At 42.8% G+C, this 22053-nt stretch overlaps 1 long non-coding RNA gene across 1 annotated transcript in view; it reads left to right on the forward strand.

Annotated features, from left to right (window-relative positions):
• The window catches only part of LOC129031138 (uncharacterized), a 78633-nt gene that overhangs the window by 24182 nt on the left and 32398 nt on the right, over positions 1-22053 (forward strand). Inside the window, exon 6 of the long non-coding RNA XR_008500943.2 lies at positions 17084-17209. This is a non-coding gene — a long non-coding RNA (uncharacterized LOC129031138). The remainder of the gene's footprint in view (positions 1-17083; positions 17210-22053) is intronic.

Genomic DNA, 22053 nt, shown 5'->3' on the forward strand with positions numbered 1-22053 from the left:
TTGGGTCTTGTTTTTTTCATTTAGTCTGATAACCTCTGCCAAATTTGGTCCATTTAGATTTAATATAAATATCGATAGATTTGGACTTATGTCTGTTTTCTGTTTGTTTCATTGGTTTGTTTTTGTTCCTCTGTTTTTCCTTTGCTGTTTTCTCTAGAGTCAGTTGGGTATTTTCTTAAAATTACATTTTATTTATTTATTTACTTATTTTTGGAGACATTGTCTCACTCTATCACCCAGGCTAGAGTGCCTTGGTGTGATAATAGCTCACTGCATCTTCAAACTCCTGGGCTCAAGGAATCCTCTTGTCTCAGCCTTCTGAGTAGCTAGGACTATAGGTGCATGCTACCATGCCTGGCTGTTTTTTGTTTTTGTTTTTTTGTAGAGATGGAGGTCTTGCTATGTTGCCCTAGCTGGTCTGAACTCCTGGACCCAAGAAATCCTCTCACCTTGGCTTTTCAGTGTGTTAGAATTACAGGTGTGAGCCACCGTGCCTGGTCCCATTTTATTTTTCGATATTGGCTTTTCTGTTATTCTTTGCACTTTTTTTTTTTTTTTTTTTTTTTGGAGATGGACTCTCACTCTGTTGCCCAGGCTGGAGTGCTGTGGTGCAATCTCGGCTCACTGCAAGCTCTGCCTCCTGGATTCACGCCATTCTCCTGCCTCAGCTTCCCGAGTAGCTGAGACTACAGGCACCTGCCACCACGCCCGGCTAATTTTTTTGTATTTTTAGTAGAGACGGGGTTTCACTGTGTTAGCCAGGATGGTCTCCATCTCCTGACCTTGTGATCCGCCTGCCTCGGCCTCCCAAAGTGCTGGGATTACAGGTGTGAGCCACTGTGCCCGGCCCTATTCTTTGCATTTTTATTTTGAATAGTTGCTCTAGGGATTATAATATATGTCCTTAACTTTTTATAGTCTACCTGGAATTATGATACCAGTTCATATTACATATAAAAATTTTGCAACCATACAGTTTTATTTACCCCCAATCCTTTATGCCAGGGGTTGGCAAACTCTTACTTGTGAATCAAATCTTGGCTGTACCTGCTTTTTATTGCAACATAACTACACACATTCACTTACGTATTGTCTATGGCTACTTTCATGCCATGTGATGGTATAGTTGAATAGTTGTAACAGAGACCACGTGGTTTACAGAGCCTAAAATATTTCATCTTACTATTTACAGAAAAATTTGTTGACTCCTGCTTTATGCTATAGTTGTCACATGTATTATGTATGAGAATGCTGTAGCTACCACAATACTTGGTTACAATTTTGCCTTAAATAGTCATATGTATTTAAATAAAGAGAAAAAAGAAAAGATGATCTTTTATATTTGCCTACATATTTATTATTTCTGGTGGTCTTTTTTTTTTTTTTTTTTTTTTTTTTAGAGATGGACTCTCATTCTGTCATCCAGGCTGAAGTGTGGTGGTGTGATCATAGCTCACTGCAGCCTCGAACTCCTGGGCTCAAGTGATCCTCCAAACTCAGCCTCCCAAGTAGGGGGTACCACAGGCATGCACCACCATGTCTAGCTAATTAAAAAATTTTTTTGTAGGATAGGATGTTGCTTTGTTGCCCAGTCTGGTCTTGAACTCCTAGGCTCAAGCGATCCTCCTGCCCTGGCTTCCCAAAGTGCTGGGATTACAGGTGTTAGCAACCATACCTGGCCTTCTGGTAGTCTTTATTTCTCCCTGAAGAGCTGAGTTTCCATCTGGTTTCATTTTTTTCCAGCCTAAACTTTTTTCTTTAGCATTTATTGTAGTGTAGGTCTGCTGTGATGCATTCTTTTAGTTGTCATTTATCTGAAAATGGCTTTATTTTGCTTTCATTCTTAAAAAATATTTTTACTCCATATAGAATTTTGGGTTGACAGTTTTTTTAAAAAAAAGATTTAAATATTACACCACTGTCTCTGGCTTCCATTGTTTTAGATGAGAAGTTGTCTATTAAAACTATCATTTTTCTCCTGTAGTAATGAGTCATTTCTCCTTGGTTGCTTTAAAGATTCTTCTCTTTATCTTTTGTTTTCAGCAGTGATATACCTAGATGTGGTTTTTATTTCTCCTGCTTGAATTTGCTGAGCTTCTTGAAACTGTAAATTTATGTTGTTCACTAGATTAGGGAACTTTTTGGCCATCATTCCTGGACAGTTTTTTTTTGGCTGTCTTTTCTCTTTTTGGTTATTCTGGGGTTCCAATTATATGTAGGGTAGATTGCTTGATATTGTCCTATAGGTCTCTGAGCCTTTTGTTTTCAATCTTTTTTTCTCCCTGTTTTTCAAACTAGGTAATTTCTAGTTTACCGACTCTTTCTTCTGCCATCTCAGTCTGCCCATTCAATGGGGTTTTTATTTCGTATATGTACTTTTTATTTATATTTTATTTTATTTTTTCTTTTTTTTGAGATGGAGTTTCACTCTTGTTGCTCAGGCTGGAGTGCAATGGCATGATCTCAGCTCACCACAGCCTCTGCCTCCTGGGTTCAAGCAGTTCTCCTGCCTCAGCCTCCTAAGTAGCTGGGATTATAGGCATGCACCACCACACCCTGCTAATATTTGTATTTTTAGTAGAGATGGAGTTTCTCCATGTTGGTCAGGCTGATCTTGAACTCCTGACCTCAGGTGACCCACTTGCCTCGGCCTCCCAAAGTGCTGGGATTACAGGTGTGAGCCACTGTGCCTGGCCCTTTTTTTTTTTCTGACGGGATCTCACTCTGTCACCCATGCTGGAAGGCAATGGCGTGATCACAGCTGATTGCAGCCTCGATCTCTGGGGCTCAACTGATCCACCCACCTCAGCTTCCCTAGTAGCTGGAACTACCGGCATGTGCTACCGTGCCCAGCTAATTTTTGTAGAGATGAGGTCTTACTATGTTCACCAGGCTGGCTTTGAACGCCTGGCCTCCAGCAATCCTCCTACCTTGGCCTCTCAAAGTGCTGGAATTACAGGCATGGGGCACCATGCTTGGCCTCATTTTTAAGTTCTAGGATTTCCATGTGATTCCTTCTATTTCTTTGCTTAGTTTTCTTCCTTTCTTCCTTTCTTTTCTTCTTCTTTTCTTTTTTTTTTTTTTGGAGAGGGTATCTTGCTCTGTCACCCAAGCTGGAATACAGTGCTGTATTCACAGCTCACTGTAGCCTCAGATTCCTCGGCTCAGGCAATTCTCCTGCCTCAGCCTTCCAAGTAGCTGAGACTACAGGGTTATGCCACCATGCCTGGCTAATTAAAATTTTTTTTTGTAGAGACAGGGTCTCACTATGTTGCCAGGCTGATCTTGAACTGTTGGCCTCAGGTGATCCTCCTTCCTTGGCCTCCTAAAGTGCTGGGATTGCACGTGTGAGCCACCACTCCCAACCTTAAATTTTTAATCTGCTTATTACATGCATATTTTCCTTTATATCTTTGAGTACTAGTTATAATAATTTCTTTAAAATCCTTGTCTGCTAATTCCAACATCTGGGTCATCTTACTGTTAGTCTTTTTTGAGTGCAACTCACTACTGGGTTGTGAAATAAAATTAAAGGGTTGTGGTCAGCATTACAAGAGAAAATGGATGAAAGTAGAAGTGTGAATAGTGAAGATGTTATTTTATGGAAAATTTATTTATGTATGTATATATAAACATGCATATTCTTAGTCATTGTATAAAGTGTATTTCTTATTGTGGTTATGGTAAAAAAAAATTTGAAAGCCACCAGTAGAAGACAAATGTGGAGTGGAATCTGTTTTAGAAGAAATACTTCGAATTCTTAGAGCTAGAGTTTTCCTAAGGGAAACAAATGTGTTTATGGTCTAGTGGACACTTTCATTTCAAAGGAGTAAAAGCACAGGATAGAAGCACTTGCTTGCCATTTGTCAATGCTTGGCTCTCTGCATAAGAACCTCCAGGAATTTTATTAAGATATTTAAGGCTGGGCACGGTGGCACATGCCTGTAATCTCAGCACTTTGGGAGGACAATGCAGGCAGATGGCTTGAGCAGGGGCGTTTAAGACCAGCCTGGGTAATATGGCAAAAGCCTGTCTCTACAAAAAATACAGAAATTAGCTGGGTGTGGTGGCAGGCGCCTGTAGTCCCAGCTACTCGGGAGGCTGAGAGGTGGAAAGAACCCTTGAGTCCAGGAGGGTGAGGCTGCAGTGAGCTGAGATCACACTCCAGCCTACCTGACAGAGTGAGACTCTCTCAAACAAAACAAAACAAAAGAAACATTCAAATAGTGCCTCCTGGACCAGGCTCAGAGGTCCCAAGAGCAGAGCAGGAGTAATTTGCATTTAAAAAGTTCCCCTAGGTGGTCCTTACGCAAAGGAAAGTTTGAGAACAGGGGCTTACACTACATATTAGCATCTGAGAAAGAAGTGATAATAATGGCTACCATTCATTGAGCTTTGACTTGGATAACTGAAGCCAGAGAGGTTAAATAATCTACTCGAGGTCACATAGCTTGGAGGTAATTGGTCTGAGACTCTAACTAGGATTATCTACCTCTAAAGCTCTAATTCTGAGCCACTGAATGGAGCTGAGTCTAAGATGCCAAGTCTGCAGTGAGGCACGGAAATCACTGGCACCAGCAATGGCTTGGCTGGGCTCCGCTCTGTCAGCTGTGTCACCTCAGGCAGATTTTACAAGTTCTCTGGGCTTTGATTCTCTTCTCTGTAAAATGAGGGTCTAATGACTCTACCCGCTCGGGCTTTTGGGAGTTTGGGCTGTTGAACATGCTGGGTGAGTGCTATTGGTCCTTGCATTCTGTGCTTTTATCACACTCTGCCCTTTTCTCAAACTAGAGCAGTAATGAAAGGAGTGTTGGGGGACACCATAGGCCCTGTTACAGCCAGACTTGCGGGGAGGACCTTAAGGGCTAGGAGGGGTGGAGGCCAACCTTGAGAATACAGGCCAGGCTCCTGGGGTTGGTTGGTAAAGGCAGGAGAATGCAAAGGGCTTGTTTGGGCCTGGGCAGAGTTCTGGGCTGAGTTGCCCAGGGCCTTTGTGAGGTTTCCCTGTGCCTGTGATCTTCATGAGGTCAGGGCAGTCTGCTCTCCACTTGGTTAAAGTATATTTCCAAAGCTGAGGGACTTCATTTCCTTAGTGGGATGTTTTCAGGATTTGTATTTTCAAGTGAAAAGTGTTGTAGAAGGAGGGCAAAGAATCATTTGATTACTTAATTTTCATGTTTACATAGCATTTGTTTGAAAGTAGTAAGAATCTAAATTCCAAATGCAGTTACAAAATCAGGCTCCACTTAAACTGGTAAGTGTATTTTAATGAAGTGTAATTTAAAAGCATAAATTTGCATATTGAAATTTGCCTGAGCCAACTTTTAGAGTATGATCTTCAGAGTACTGGTTTCTAGTATCCTGAGGATGTGGAAATTCTTTTGAATTGCTTTTCATGGCCTGGAAACGAGCTTACTTGGTATAATAAGGCTTAGCAAAATGGGGACAACCTAAATCAAACATTCATTATAATACAGTGCTCCTCAAGTCATTCTTAGAATGGTCTTGTGAAACTTTGGAACCCAAATGTCACCATTGTGGAATAGTAAACATATTTATTCAACAGCTAATCTGTATTTAAATCAACTGGCAGAAGAACCTTAAAATAACATATGAGAATTTGTCAAATCAGGAATAGATGACTTTCTACTAATACAGTCATGCAAAAATCAAGCTGTATTGATACACTTATCGTAAGTCCAGCAATTTCAGGACTTCTATAGTCACATAAAACTGAAGCTGATTTGTTTATTTTAAACCTTTATTAATCATAAAAGATAGCACACAGACAAATGTGCATGAAACACACATTTAAAGCTGACAAATAATTATAGAAGAAATATTACAAAAAGCCATGAAAACACTGCACAGGTTAAGAAACAGAATATTGCTGTCTTTCCCAGAATCTTTTTCCGTGTGTCTCATCCTGATCACCTCCTTCTCAACTTCCCCCTCGTCCCAGGTAACTATTATCCTGATTTTTATGGTAACCATTTCCTTCCTTTTCTTTTTCTTTTTTTTGAGATGGAGTCTCCCTCTGTCCCCCAGGCTGGAGTGCAGTGGCGCGATCTCGGCTCACTGCAACCTCTGTCTCCCAGATTCAAGTGATTTTCCTGCCTTAGCCTCCTGAGTAGCTGGGACTACAGGCACACACTACCGTGCCCAGCTAATTTTTGTATTTTTAGTAGAGGTGGAGTTTCACTATGTTGGCCAGGCTGGTCTTGAACTCCTGACCTCAGGTGATCCACCTGCCTCGGCCTCCCAAAGTGCTGGGATTACAGGCATGAGCCACCATGCCCGGCCTCAAGTTGGTGTTTATAAGATTCATCCATGTTGATGAGTAGTTGTAGTTTGCTCGTGTTCACAATATATGATTGTAATATATCACAATTTATTTATCCATTCTATTATTGATGGACATTGGATCATTTTCAGTGCTGTGAAGAACATTCTTGTGCATGTCTCCTGGTACACATCCATATGCATTTCTGTTCAGTATCTACCTAGGAATGGAATTGCTGGATTATAGAGTTTGTGTATCTTACATTTTGGTAACTAATTCTAAACTTTTCCAAAATGATTGTAATGTGTATTTGCTCAACAGATTAAAAAAACATGGTCACTATAGAAAAGTAAAGGTAAAATAAGTCATTCTTTGGTTTGCAGCTGTTAGTTTTAATCATTGAGAACTGTGCCCTAAGAGATGGATGTTGGGTGCAAGTAAAGTGGTCCACCTTCTTTATTGTTCCTGCTCCACACAATTCTGGTTAACTATGATAACCTGGTGGCTCCCCAGGGGAAACTAGTGTACTTGTAAGTACAGCACACTTGGTAAGTAAGTATTAGTGTACTTGGTAAGATACCAGTAGATATCCAGGTGGGTGTCTTGAGGCAGGTAGGGCAAGGTCTTGAGGCTCTTTTCACAGACCTGGTGTTCCACCGAAAGAGGCCCCTTGGAGGATGACTTTTTTTGTCCCTGCCTTTTATGGAGTTGTAATTTTCTGGGGTATAATTCTTGCTCAGTGTGTGTTCTTCTCTTCCAATGTGATGCTTTAGTTACAAGGGAAGGCCTCATTTAAATTTCCTGCCCCCAAATTATATGGCATATTGATTTGTAAATGGCTAAATCAACAATAAGTTAGGGAGGTGGTTTCCTACTTTTTTTTTTTTTTTAGCATGATGACCTATTACATTTTTTTAAATGATGGACTTATTTAAATATATACAAAAGAATGGTATAATGAATCCCCATGGAGCCATTTCTGAGATCTGACAGCTATCCATCCATGGGCAATCTCTTTTTTGTTTTCTAAGACAGGGTCTGTTTCTTATCGTTCAGGCTAGAGTGCAGTGGTGCTATCACGGCTCACTACAGCCTTACCCTCCCAGGCTCAAGTGATCCTTTCACCTCAGCCTCTCAAGTAGCTGGGACTACAGGTGTGTGCCACCATGCTCAACTAATTTTTGAATTTTTTGTAGAGACGGGGTCTCACTATGTTGCCCAGGCTGGTCTCAAACCCCTGGGCTCAAGCAGTCCTCTCCCCTCAGCCTCCCAAAGTGGTAGGATTACAGGCATGAGCCACAGCACCCAGCTACTTCATGGCCAATCTTGTTTACACCATTCTCACTCTCCTTTCCACCTGATTGTTTTGCAGGAAAAACCAAATGTTAAATGATTTCATCCATAATACTTCAGCAAGTGTTCTTTTTAAAAATGCATTCATCATACCATTATCACACCTAAATAAACTTAACAGTAAGCAACTCATTACAAATTTATTATTATTTTATTAAAAACAGAGATGAAGTCTCGCTATATTATGCTGGTCTTGAACTCCTGGGCTCAAGAGATCTTCCCGCCTCAGCCTCCTAAAGTGCTGGGATTATAGGCATGAGCCACTGCACCTGGCCAACAATAACTCTTTAATATGATGAAATATCTTCTCAGTATCCATGTTTCCCCAGTTGTCTCTTAAGAGCTTTGTCATGGTTGGTTTGTTAGAATCAGGGTCTCAATGGAGTAGTTACATTGCATTTGGCTTATTTATGTTTTAAGTCTCTTCTGTATTTTACTAGCCTCCTTTCTTTTCTTGCCATTTGTCCAGTAGAGTTTTTCTATTTTAGATATTTCATTTTGTTTTATCCCTGTGGTGATGTGAATTTTATTTCCTGTGGTGATAAAGGTCATTTTAAGCTATGTGATTCTTTTGGTATACTTTGATTAAGAAAATACAGAATGACAACAAACTACTATAAATTCAGTAACAGTTTCAATTTAATTTGTATTTCATGTGAGCAAAACAGCTGAAAAAGGGTAGATTAGTGGGTTTTCAAACCTTTTGGTCAGGACCCCTTTATACTCTTAAAATTAGTGAGGAGCCACAAAACATAAAAGCCACTTGTTTATTTAGTGATATTTACTGTATTAGAAATTAAAACTGAAAAATATTTGTTAATTCATTTAAAAATCAGAACAATTAATCCATTAGATATTAACATAAATAACATGTGTTAGAAAGCAAATATTTTACAAAAAAAAATTGGTGAGAAGCGTGACATTGTTTTACATCTTTGCAAACCTCTTCAGTGTTTTGCTGGATGGAGGACAGCTGGATTCTTAGATCTACTTCTGCATATACTCTGTTATCATAGCGCACACCGTGTCATCTCTGGAAAACTCTGCTATGTTTTTGACAGATTGGGAGTGAAAAAAGCAAACATCATAGTAGTAGTATGAGAATAGTTTTGACCTCATTATGCCTCTGAAAGGGTCTTAGCACCCCCGTGGGTTCCTGGGCCACAGTTTGAGAACTACTGCTGTAGAACATTTCTCTGTGGAAGACATTATTAGTAGTAGTAGTATGTAAATAACGCTTAGTGAACAGGTATATTTGAGGGTCCCTTGCAAATACTTCTCAGCTCATCCTCTCTCTCTGCATCCCAATATTCTTTTCTTTTTACTCCAAGTTTGGGACTGGCAATACAAAAACATTCTGTGGATGCAAAAATGGCATTTAAAAAATTTTTATTTTGTAGAGACAGAGCTTCACTGTGTTGCCCAGGCTGGTCTCAAACTCCTGAGCTCAAGCAATTCTCCTGCCTCAGGTTCCCAAGTGTTGCAATTATAGGCATGAGCCACTGCATCCAGCCAAAAATGGCATTTTAATCATATTCTATGTTTTTTAAAAAAGTCTTTAGTTTATAATAGCTCCCCATCCCCCCAAATTCTGTAGCATGCTCCTTAACTTTCCCCTACGAGTGCAAATGTAGGTAATAGAGTAGAAGCAGCCCCTAACTAGAAGTCCGCAATGTGGACTTTAGTCCCAGGTCTGCTTCTAACAAACTGAGTGGCCTTGGGCAAGTCATTTACTCTCTCTGTCCTTCTATTTCTTTAGCTGTAAAATATAGAAAATGGGTCAGGTGATTTTAAGGCTTTTTCCTGATCCCAAATCTAAGACATCTTCTTACTGCTCATTAATAAGCCCATTCTGATATTTCTTCTAGCTCAGGGATGTAACATTAGCCTAACATCTAATGCAGTGTGGGAGGAGGGAGAAGAGAAGAAAAGATAACGATTTGGTACTGGGCTTAATACCTGGATGATGTAATAATATGTACAACAAACCCCATGACACAGTAGGAGTCCACGGTAACCCCAGGAAAGGGAGTTAGGACTCTTTTTGATGAGTCAGAGAGAAAGCAAGGGTTGAATATGCTTTGGCTGGCCAGGACCAGGGTGATGAGATGTAGACACGCCTCCTCAAGGAGTTTTGCAAGATGTCCCACCCACACCAACAGGTAGCCTAAGAACAAGAAGCCTGACATTTTTTTCTCCTAATTTTTTTTTTTTTTTTGAGATGGAATCTCACTCTGTTGGCCAGGCTGGAGTGCAGTGGCACAATCTTGGCTCACTGCAACCTCCACATCCCGGGCTCAAGCAATTCTGCCTCGGCCTTCTGAGTAGCTGGGATTACAGACATGGGCCACCACACCTAGCTAATTTATTTATAGAGATGGGGTTTTACCATGTTGGCCAGGCTAGTCTCAAACTCCTGGCCTCAAGTGATCCGCCTGCCTCGGCCTCCCAACGCGCTGGGATTATAGGCATAAATCACAGCTCCCGGCCTCTCCTAAGATCTTTATAGCTTTCTAAACTCCATTCCCTAAGGCTGTGGTCAGCAAGCTATGGCCTGGGCACTAAGAATAATGTTTACATTTTCAAATGGTTGAAAAAAAAAAACCAAAAGAAGAATAATATTTTGTGACACATAAAAATTATATAAAAATAAAACTTCAGTGTCTATTAGTAAAGTTTTATTGGAACACAGACACATTCATTCATTTATGCAGCATCTGCTTTTGGGCTGCCATGGCACAATTGAGTAGTATGGCTTGCTAATATATATTATCTGGCCCTTTACAGAACAAGATTGCAAACCTCAGCCCTAATGCAAACTTATAATTTGCATTTTATGGGTGCTCTTTTAAGGGCTATCTACAGCCAACAAATACAGGCACACCTTGTTTTATTGTGCTTCACTTTATTGTGCTTTGCAAATATTGTGGTTTTTAGAAATTGAAGATTTGTGGCAACCTGGCATCAAGCAAGTCTGTTGGTACCATTTCTCCAACAGCATGTGCTCACTTCATGTCTTCGTGTCACATTTTGATAATTCTTATAACATTCCAAACTTTTTCATTATTATTGTGTCTGTTATGATGATCTATTATCAGTGATCTTTGATGTGACTACTGCAATTGGGTTGGGGCACCAAGAACCATGCCCATATAAACATTGAACTTAATTGGCAAATGTGTGTGTTCAGACTGCTCCACTGACCATTCCCCATCACTATTCCTCTCCTCAGGCCTCTATTCCCTGAGACACAAGAATATTAAAATTAGGTCAATTCTGTGATTAACAATTCAAAAAATAACAGATGCTGACAAGGTCGCAGAGAAATGGGAACACTTATACACATTGGTGGGAGTGTAAATCGGTTCAACCATTGTGGAAAGCAGTATGATGATTCCTCAAAGAGCTAAAAGCAGAACTACCATTAGACCCAGCAATGTCATTATTAGGTATATACCCAGGGGAATATAAATCATTCTACCATAAAAACACATGCACATGAATGCTCACTGCAGCACTATTCACAATAGCAAAGACATGGAGTCAACCTAAATGCCCATCAATGGTAGACTAAAGAAAATGTGGTACACATACACCATGAAATACTATGCAGCCATAAAAAAATGAGATCACGTCCTTTGCAGGAACATGGATGGAGCTGGAGGCCATTATCCTTAGCAAACCAACTCAGGACAGAAAAACAAACACTACAGATTCTCACTTATAAGTGGGAGCTAAATGATAAGAATTTATGAACGCAAGAAAAGAAAAAAATAGACACTGAAGTCTACCTGATGGGGGAGGGTGGGAGGAGGGAGAAGAGAAGATAACTATTTGGTACTGGGCTTAATACCTGGATGATGTAATAATATGTACAACAAACCCCCATGACACATGTTTAACTGGGTAGCAAACCTTCACATGTACCCCCAAATCTAAAATGGAAGTTAAAAAAAGTTAGGCCAATTAATGCCCTTACAATGGCCTCTAAGTGTTCCAGTGAAGGAAGAGTCACATCTCTCATTTTATTTATTTGAGACAGAGTCTTGCTCCATTGCCCAGGCTGGAGTGCAGTGGCATGATCACACCTCACTGCAGCCTCGACCTCTCTGGCTCAAACAATCCTCCTACCTCAGCCTTCCAAGTAGCTGGAATTACAGGCATGCACCACCATGCCTAGCTAATTAAAAAATTTTTTTTTTTTTAGAGATGGGGTTTGGCCACGTTTCCCAGGCTGGTCTGGAACTCCTGGGCTCAAGTGATCCTCCTACCTCAGTGTCCCAAAGTGTTGGGATTACCGGTATGAGCCACCATGCTTGGTCATATCTCTCACCTTAAATCAAAAGCTAGAAATGTTTAAGCTTAGTGAGGAAGGCATGCTGAAAGTCAAGACAGGCCAAAAGCTAGGCCTCTTGCACCAAACTCTTAGCCAAGTTGTGAATGCAAAGGAAAAGTTCTTGAAGGAAATTAAACGTGCTACTCTAGTGAACACACTTCACTTTTTGTTGACATGGAGGAGGTTTGAATGATCTGGATAGAAGATCATACCAGCCACAACCTTCCCTTAAGCCAAAGCCTAATCCAGAGAGTTCAGACTCTGAACTCTCTTCAATTCTATGAAGGCTGAGAGAGGTGAGGAAGCTGCAGAAGAAATGTTGGAAGCTAGCAGAGATTGGTTCATGAGCTTTAAGGAAAGAAGCTGTCTCCATAACATAAAAGTGCAAGGTGAAGCGGCAAGTGCTGATATAGAAGCTACATCAAGTTATTCAGAAGATCTAGCTAAGACCATCGATGAAGGTGCCTGCATGAAACAAAAGCTTTTCCATATAGATGAAACAGCCTTGGAAGAAGATGCCATCTAGGACTTTCACAGCTAAAGAAGAGAAGAGAATGGCTGGCTCCAAGGCTTCAAAGGACAGGCTCTCTTGTTAGGGGCTAATGCAGCTGGTGACTCTAAGTTGAAGCTAATGTTCATTGACCATTCTGAAAATCCTAGGACCCTTAAGAATTATGCTAAATCTGCTCTACCCATGCTCTATAAATGGAACAACAAAGCCTGGATGACAGCACATCTGTCTACAGTATGGTTTACTGAATACTTTAAGCTCAGTGTTGAGACCTACTGCTTAGGAAAAAATATTCCTTTCAAAATACTATTGCTCATTGACAATGTACCTGGTCACCAAAGAGCTCTCTGATGGAGAGGTACAAGGAAATGAACGTTTGCTTGCCTGCTAATACAACATCCATTCTGCAGCCCACGGATCAAGGAGTAATTTTGACTTTCAAGTCTTATTATCTATTTATTCATTTGTTTAGAGAGGTAGTCTCATTCTGTCACCCAGGCTGGAGTGCACTGGCAATCATAGCTTACTGCAGCCTTGAACTCTGGGCTCCAATGATCCTCCTGCTCCAGCCTCCCAAGTAGCTGAGACTATAGGCATATGCCACCACACCTAGCTAATTTTTGTTTTTTTTTTTTGAGTTGAGGTCTCTGCTGCCCAGGCTGGAGAGCAGTGGCACAATTATGGCTTACTATGGCCTCAAACTCTGGGCTCAAGTGATCCCCCTGCCTCAGCCTCCTGAGTAGCTGGGACTACAGGCATGTACCACCACTCCTGGGTAAGTTTTTCTATTTTTTGTAGAGACAAATTTCACTATGTTGGCTGGTCTGGTCTAGAACTCCTGGCCTTAAACAATCTCCCTGCCTTAGCCTCCCGAAGTGCTGGGATTACAGGTATAAGGCACCACCCTTGGCAACTCTTATTTAAAAAATATATTTGCAGCCAGGCTTGGTGGCTTGTGCCTATAATCCCAGAGACTCAGGAGGCTGAAGTGGGAGGATTGCTTGAGGCCAGGAGTGTAAGACCAGCCTGGGTAACATAGCAAGACCCAGTCCCTAAAAACAAAAATTAACAACAAAAGAAATACATATCATAAGACTATAGCTACCATAGATAGTGATTCCTTTGATGTATCCGGGCAAAGTAATTTGAAAACTTTCTGGAAAGGATTTACCATTCTAGATGCCATTACGAACATTTGTGATTCATAGGAGGAGGTCAAAACATCAACATTAACAGGGGTTTGGGAGAAGTTGATTCCAATGCTTATGGATGACTTTTGAGAGGTTCAAGGCTTCACTGCAGCTGTGGTGGAAATAGCAAGAGAACTAGAATTAGAAGTGGAGCCTGTAGATGTGACTCAATTCCTGCAATTTCATGATCAAACTTGACTGGATGAGGAGTTGCTCCTTTTTTTTTTTTTGAGATGGAGTTTCACTCTTGTCGCCCAGGCTGGAGTACAGTGGCGCAATCTTGGCTCACTGCAATCTCCTGGGTTCAAGCGAGATTCTCTTGCCTCAGCCTCCTGAGTAGCTGAGATTACATGTGCCCACCACCATGCCCAGCCAACTTTTGTATTTTTAGTAGAGATGGGGTTTCACCATGTTGGCCAGCCTGGTCTTGAGCTCCTGACTTCAAATGATCTGCCTGCCTCAGCCTCCTAAAGTGCTGGGATTACAGGCGTGAGCCACCGCGCCTGGCCCCTGACAACTTTAATTAGGCATCTGGATCCCTGTTGTATAAAAGTGTGAAGGCTGTAGAGGTGCTCTTCTGTGACACACCCCTATCCTGGCTTCCCTTACAGACTTCCTCAAATTCAAAACCAGCTGCACTCTCTGCTTTCCATTTCCAAAGCCTTTCTACCTGCGGCAATTGTTGAGAGCAGAGGGAGGAGGATGTGCTGTGTGCCTGTTTTTTTTTTTTTTTTCAAACTAGGGCAAAGTCTCTTACCTAAATCAGTAGAGCAGCTTCAAATGTGCAGTTTTGCACACCCCTCTGCACGAGCCAGAACCCTCCCGGTGCGCTGCTGCCTCAGAACCTTTGCTTGCAGTATTGCCATGTTCTTCCTCCAGAGAGCCGCCTCCCCACTCCTTCACTCCTCAGTTCTTTACTCAAATACACCTCAGAGAGGTCTCCCAGACAGGATGGTGGCTACGTACCACACATTTCCTATCCCCTTCTCTGATTTATTTTCATTGTTAGCAGTTTGTACATAGTAAATATACCTTTTGCTTATTTCTCTTATTTATTGTCTGTCTTCCCAAACCAAATATAGGCAGAGATTTTTGTGCCAGTGTCTGATATACAAAACATACTCTATAAATATATCTTGAATGAATGAATGAATAAATATCAAGCACATGTACAATTACATAGTACATATTTATTTGTATAATCTTTTTTATTTTGGATACGGCGTCTCGCTCTGTCACCCAGGCTGGATTGCAATGGTGCGGTCTTGGCTCACTGCAACTTCTGCCTTCTGGGTTCAAGCAATTCTCCTGCCTCAGCCTCCTGAGTAGCTGGGATTACAGGCACACGCCACCATGCCTGGCTAATTTTTGTATTTTTAGTAGAGATGGGGTTTCACCATGTTGGCCAGGCTGGTCTCAGGAGTTCACCCGCCTCGGCCTCCCAAAGTGCTGGGATTACAGGCATGAGCCACTGCGCCCAGCCCAATCTTTTTTTTTTTTTTTTAAGTTGAGACAGGGTCCACTGTCATTCAGGCTGGAATGCAGTAGTGTGATCTTGGCTCACTCCAGCCTCCATCTGCTGGACTCCAGTGATTCTCCCGCCTTAGCCTCTGTAGTAGCTGGGATTACAGACATGCACCACCACACCTGGCTAATTTTTTGTATTTTTGGTGGAGATAGGGTTTTGCCATGTTGCCCAGGCTGGTAAGCTTTTTTTTTTTTTAACAAGTGGGATTATATTATACATAGAATCTCCAACTTGCTTTCCTTCACCTAGCAAGGAATCCTGGACATTTTCCCATGTGAGCACATATGGATGCCATTCATTCTTTCAAGTAGTTGCATAGTATTCCAGAATATAGCTAAACCAAACTCTTTTTTTTTTTTTTTTTTGAGATGGAGTCTCGCTCTGTTGCCCAGGCTGGAGTGCAGTGGCTCGATCTCGGCTCACTGCAAGCTCCACCTCCTGGGTTCATGCCATTCTCCTGCCTCAGTCTCCCGAGTAGCTGGGATTACAGGTGCCCACCACCACGCCTGGCTAATTTTTTTTTGTATTTTTAGTAGAGACGGGGTTTCACTGTGTTAGCCAGGATGATCTCAATTTCCTGACTTTGTGATCCGCCCGCCTTGGCCTCCCAAAGTGCCGGGATTACAGGCATGAGCCACCGTGCCCGGCCAGCCAAACTCTTTTAAATCAGTCATTTACTGATGGTCATTAGGATGTTGAAAATTTTACAGTTTCCTACAACAAATCAAGAAAAATAACGCAGTCCCAATTCAAGATACAAAACTTGTTCCAGAACTGACTGGAAGCTATTGGTTATTTTCTGACTTCCCTGTGCTGTAATTTGTATATTTTTTCGGTTCTTGGCTGCTCAGATGAGGTATGGGCAGAGGTGGATGTTGGGATCATCACATGTACTTGTAATAATTCTACACTTATAATTACTGGAGTTGAGAGCAGACCTCTGCTCAGGCAGTATGTGGGCATGTGGTGGGGAGGATACCTCTGCTTCCTGTGACTCAGGTCACTTCATTTCTCCAAACCTGCATCTGGTCTTATATGCCTTTTGCTGACTGGTTCATTTATCTACCATGTGCCTTCAATATTAATACCTGACACTTCACGTGCTAGCCAATTTCTCTTCTCAGTAATCACATCTTTCTTCTATTTTCTATTCATGTAAGCCCCACTTCTCAGTCTTCTCTTTAAGAGTCTAGTCATGTGGTCTCTTTCTCCGCTGGCATCTGCCCAACCCTCTGGCATCTTCTATACAAACGTCAAAGCCTCATCTCTCAATGCTGGTCGATGATAGGGCTTCGTCTTGCCTTTCATTTCCTCCCTGGCTTTGGGCCAGTCCCTCTGTTCCTTTCCAGCATCTCTGTAGCTTTAATCAGTTGTGCCTCTGATCTGTGCTGGTTACACCTGCAAGCCCAGTCCACGTAATATGCTCTTCCTCCCTAACCTTCAGAAACTCCATCTGCTTCCCTGAGCGATTCCAGCCTTCCCTGAGCAATTTCTCGGGCTACTTCAGCTGGGTTCTCTTGGGGATCAAATGCTGAAATTTCATGTGCTATTCCTTTCAGCTCTTTTGAATATTCCGTTTGGCTTAATTAGAGTGCTGCAGGATCCTACTTGGCCTTCATAACTTCAGAGAGGCCCAGCATCACCTGGCAGACACAGGTAGGGTAGGAACTTCCAGGTGATCTGCCAAGCCTGGTATTGCTCACTCCCTCAGCTCCTCCACGAGCCAGTGGGGGACAGGTCACTATTTTCAGGAAGGAGGAGCAGTTGGGTTTAAGAAAATCCTGTTGGATTTAAGAGATATTTATTTCTCCTAATAATATTTATTAAGAGATATTTATTTACTTATTTAGTGGTTTTAGTGTTTCATTTGTTCTTTTCTCAGGTGGTGGGCCTTTTGATGACAGCTGTGGAAAAGTCTTTCCAGAAAAATGCACGTGCACATAAAATTAGAATGTTTCCAAGATACGCATGGACCCTGTGAAACCCACTGAAGATTCCATGGCCCCAGGTTAGAACTCATTTCCCTAGAGCATATTTCATGTTTGTTCTTGGTGTTTTTTCTTCTACCTACTTGTCCACTGACTGGTTGGAAAGCATTGTCTTAATGAGATAATCAAATAGACATGAATGATTCTGATGGCCTCCTTGGCTTCTTCTTTTTTTTTTTTTTTTAAATTTTTAAAGCAAGCTTTGCTTCTCCTTGGGATTTAAAGAATTAGGTAGTGTTCTTTCCCCTACCTTCCAGCCCCCCTATCCTCCACCAATCCAATAACTTTAAAATTACAAGGTTCTGTCTTCTGAGTTATTTGGTGGGAATTCTCCTTTGAGTTATACTGAGAGTTCTTCAGTATTGGCTCTTCTTTCCCACACAATTCAATTTACATCTGGTGGGCTGACTAGGAACAAAGGGACTGATAGTGAAGTGGGATAGCCTAGGAGTTAAGAGAATGGACCCAATAGCCAGGCTGAGCTGAGTTTCTAAACTTAGTGATCTTAAATTGGTGGCTCAAAGGCTGGAGAAGCCAGAGGGTAAGTTTTTTTTTTTGCCTGCCCAGCCTTTCCAAAAGTAAAGTTACCTTGATCGCAATAAAAGAGGTCCACTATTGTCTTATACTGATCCTCTGAAAACATTTATGCCAATCACTTGCCCAAGGCAGTTGAGTTTAGGATTTCACTTGCTCATCTATAAAGGGGGCACACTACTTACCTCAAATAACTAAATGAATTTATGAATGTAAGAACAAAATGAGTTAGCTTGGTTCCTGTAAGTTCTTAACAAATTGTACATTTGATTACTGATAATAATTTACATTGATGAATGCCTTTGGAAGTGCTTCGAGAGGGATCTGCAAGCATGGGGGTGGAGGGTGGGAGGGAGACAGGATAGACTTGAGGGATATTGAGTCTATTTGAAAATAAAATTAGGCCTGTTTCCTGGGAAAGCCACATAAAGTGGGAGAGATAATTTGGCCCAGAAAACTGAGGAACAGTAGCCTGAAATTGCTGGCACGCAGCTCAGAGAAGTCAATGTCAGGAGTTCTGCCAGAAGGGGAATGAATGGTTTAGTGCTGCTTCCTGCAGAGGGAGGGAAAGCCTCTGCCAGGCCTCTTTCCCATGGAGTCTCACCTTCAGGTCTTCTGTGCCTGCTGCTCACAACTGCCCTCTTCCACTGCCCACGCCTTAGATTTCACAGGTGTTTCCAGACATGGAAATGCTTTTGATGGGGCGGCCTCCTCTGCAGCCCTGGAAGGTGGGCCTGAGTGCCATGGCCCAGGTCTTGGTGTCTGGAGCTCATTTTTGTCCTTGGCTGGGATGCTTTCTGCCTGGGCTTCCTTGGGCTTCCATGAGCTGACCACCTCAGCCTGCATAGTGTTGACCTCTCATCGACTCAGGTTCTGTTGTTGGTGGAGGGTAAAAAGTATGTTGGGAGGGCCCTGATGGGGCAAGGTGGGCAGACTCTACCTTCTGACTTTGGGTGGCAGAGTGGTGGGGCTCAGCTGGATTTAAGGAGCTCAGGCTCCCATCAGAGCTGCAGGGTCTGGGGGTTGGATTGACACTGGCTTGAGGGCAGGGACTAAAACTTTTAGTGTTGGTACAGGTTAGGAGTGCAGATCCTGGGCTCAAATCTATTCTGTTGTTTGCAAGCTATGTGACCTTGGGCAAGTCACTTAATCTCCTGGAGACTCAGTTTTCTCATCTGTAAAATGGGAATAATTATAGCAATCCTCTGAGGTAGATACTATTAAGATTAAATAAATAAGTGAATAAGGACATTTGTAAATGTTGGCTACAATTAGTAATGATTAGCATAAGGCCAGGGCATGCATTGCTGAGCTAGGCATTAGGGGCAGGCACTGTTCAGGCAGGGCTGGGGGCCAGAATGAAGTTAACCAGGGAATTAAACAGATTTGGGAACAAGCATTAGGGTGGATGAGGTTAGGGTTGGTGCTGGAGTACAGCTTGTCCCAGACTTTCATTGAGGGGTTAGAAGAGCAGGGAGGGAACCTGGTGGAAGCAAAGGCAGCTTCTGTTTTGCCCCCAAACCTTGAGTACCAATATGGACACATGTGCAGACTCTTGCCCCTCCCCTCCACTCCCCACCCTTGCCAGCCAGAACAGGGTGTCTGTAGTCATGGAGAGGGCTAAGAAGTGGGAGGGAGGGCTCTGAGCTATTCCCACATGGGTTGGGATTGGTGGTGGCTGTAGAGCCAATGCCAGAGGCTGGCTGACAGGTAAGAATCACTGCTGTTGTCATCTGCCTCCCAGGTCTCCTACCCCTAATGGCTCTATTATCCCCATAGGTGGGAAAACCCAAGAAAAATCTTGAGAGTAGTCTTGGATCCCCAGAAGAGTGAAGATGACACTGTAGAGGCCAAGGGAAAACTTCCCCTTTACCCTCTAAAGTTTTGCTGAAAAATCAACTCACAGAAGGCGATTAATAAGAGAAATGACATACAAATTTATTAACATGCACATGGGGAAGAACCACAGAGTGATTACCCCAAACCCCAATGGGGTTCAGAAGCTTATATATACCCTCTTGAAGGTATAGAAAGAATGGGGGCTTGTATCCTGGCAAAACAGGTTATGGGAGGGGGAGAAGAGAAGGCCCGGCTAGCAAAGGTGGTCATGTTACGCAGGTGAAACCTCACAGGTAGCAGCTCTCAAAGTGGAGAGATGGTGAATGTTCTTTCAGATCTTTAAAGGTGTCAGACTCTCAGTTCATCTCTCCTAGATCTGGACAAAGGAAGGCCTTCGAGAAAGCCTGGCTGCATCAATGCAGATTCTCTGCAGATGCAAATCTCCCCTCAACCTGCAAAAGACAGCTTTACAGGGCTACTTATGTTTGCAGGCCCTCTGAACAGCCATCTCAAAGTATGCCAAAGAAGTCTATTTTGGGGTCCAATATATTTATTTCCTTCAATACCAGTCTTCCTCCAGGCAGCTCTGACAGCTCCGACAGCTCCCAAGCTTAGACAGTGGGCTGGGGAGGACATGACTGTCTAGGGAGGGCCTCTGCCCAGGTGGTGCATCAGGTTCACACACTCAGGTCCTGGTATCATTGTGCCTGGTGAGTGGTCCCCAGTGTTTGTGATCATGGTTTTCATAACCTGCAGGCAGCTAGTGGAGAGCTTGGTTCTGTAAAGAAGAAGTGTGTAGCAGGCGGAGAAAGTCTGAGACTCTAGAAAGGCAGTCTCAGCCTGCTTTGAATCAAATAGTGGGAACAGACAAGTTAATTTCCTCTAGCATGGATGGGTGGGTGGACCAAACGAAAGAGCCAGAATTCACCAGACCTGGTCTCAGGGGCAGGAGTAGAAGTAATTATTTTCATTTCATTTCAATATCCTGTTCACTTCTTATGCTGATTAGGACAAGCCCACAGTTGCTATCTATTTATTCGTGTAGAACTACCAGGACTGCCAGCACTGCCATGGGAATGCACATGTTTATGCCCGGGTGCTCTTGATGTTCTCAGAGCTGCGGGCACTGCCCTAGCCACAGTACTGCAGATATGCCCGGGCCCTTGAGGCATCAGCATTGCTTCACGCCCCCCAGAGCCCAGGAATCAGAAGAAAGCAGGGGTTGGACAGGCTGCATTGGCTGTGTGTGTGTGTGTGTGTGTGTGTGTGCATTTAATAGAGGCAAAGGAATGCTCTTGCATTGTGGTTTAGGGACGGAAAGGAAACTTCTTTGAGGACTAACCATCCTGGTGTTGTTAAAACTTACATGATTACATTAGGATTCTTTTAAGTGGTCTGTAATAAGGTAAAGTGAAAGGAAATGAGCAGATGAGAAGCTTTCTGGGCTCTAGTTGTGAAAATCAGAATGAGAAACACCAGAGGTCTTTTTCTTAGAATCGTGAATGGATTATGGAACACCCACCATTACCATTATTGTTTGATGTTTTTCCCAGTTTGCAGCTAGTGACTGCAATTAAAGACAAAACAGAAATAAGATTTAGAACTTTGTAAAGAAGACAAAATTTTATTTTTGCAGATGATACGATTTTATATCTAGCCTACTAAAAGAAATTCAAAGCTGGGCGCGGTGGCTCACGCCTGTAATCCCAGCACTTTGGGAAGCCGAGGCGGGCAGATCACAAGATCAGGAGTTCGAGACCAGCCTGACCAATATGGTGAAACCCCGTCTCTACTAAAAATACAAAAAATTAGCTGGGTGTGGTAGTGGGAGCCTGTAGTCCCAGCTACTCAGGAGGCTGAGGCAGGAGAATTGCTTGAACCCGAGAAGCGGAGGTTGCAGTGAGCCGAGATCGCACCTCTGCATTCCAGCCTGGGCGACAGAGCGAGACTCCCTCTCAAAAAAAAAAAGAAAAAAAAATCAAGCAAAATGAAACTCCAACTATTGGATTTTTTTTGAGGGGGAGTCTGGCTCTGTCGCCCAGGCTGGAGTGTAGTGGCGCGATCTCGGCTCACTGCAAGCTCCGCCTCCCGGGTTCACGCCATTCTCCTGCCTCAGCCTACCGAGTAGCTGGGACTACAGGCTCCCGCCACCACGCCAGGCTAATTTTTTTTGTGTGTGTGTATTTTTGGTAGACACGGGGTTTCACTGTGTTAGCCAGGATGGTCTCGATCTCCTGACCTCATGATCCGCCCGCCTTGGCCTCCCAAAGTGCTGGGATTACAGGCATGAGCCACCGTGCCCGGCCCAACTATTGGATTTTTTAAGAGAAACAGGATCTTACTCTGTTGCCCAGGCTGGAGTGCAGTGGCATGACCATAGCTTACTTCAGCCTCCCAGGCTCAAGCGATCCTTCCTCCTCTGCCTCTCAAATTTCTGGGATTACAGGTGTGAGCCACCGTGCCTGGCCCCAACTATTGCATTTAATGAGAG

Source organism: Pongo pygmaeus, chromosome 11 (assembly GCF_028885625.2).
Source record: "Pongo pygmaeus isolate AG05252 chromosome 11, NHGRI_mPonPyg2-v2.0_pri, whole genome shotgun sequence".
NCBI lineage: Eukaryota > Metazoa > Chordata > Mammalia > Primates > Hominidae > Pongo > Pongo pygmaeus.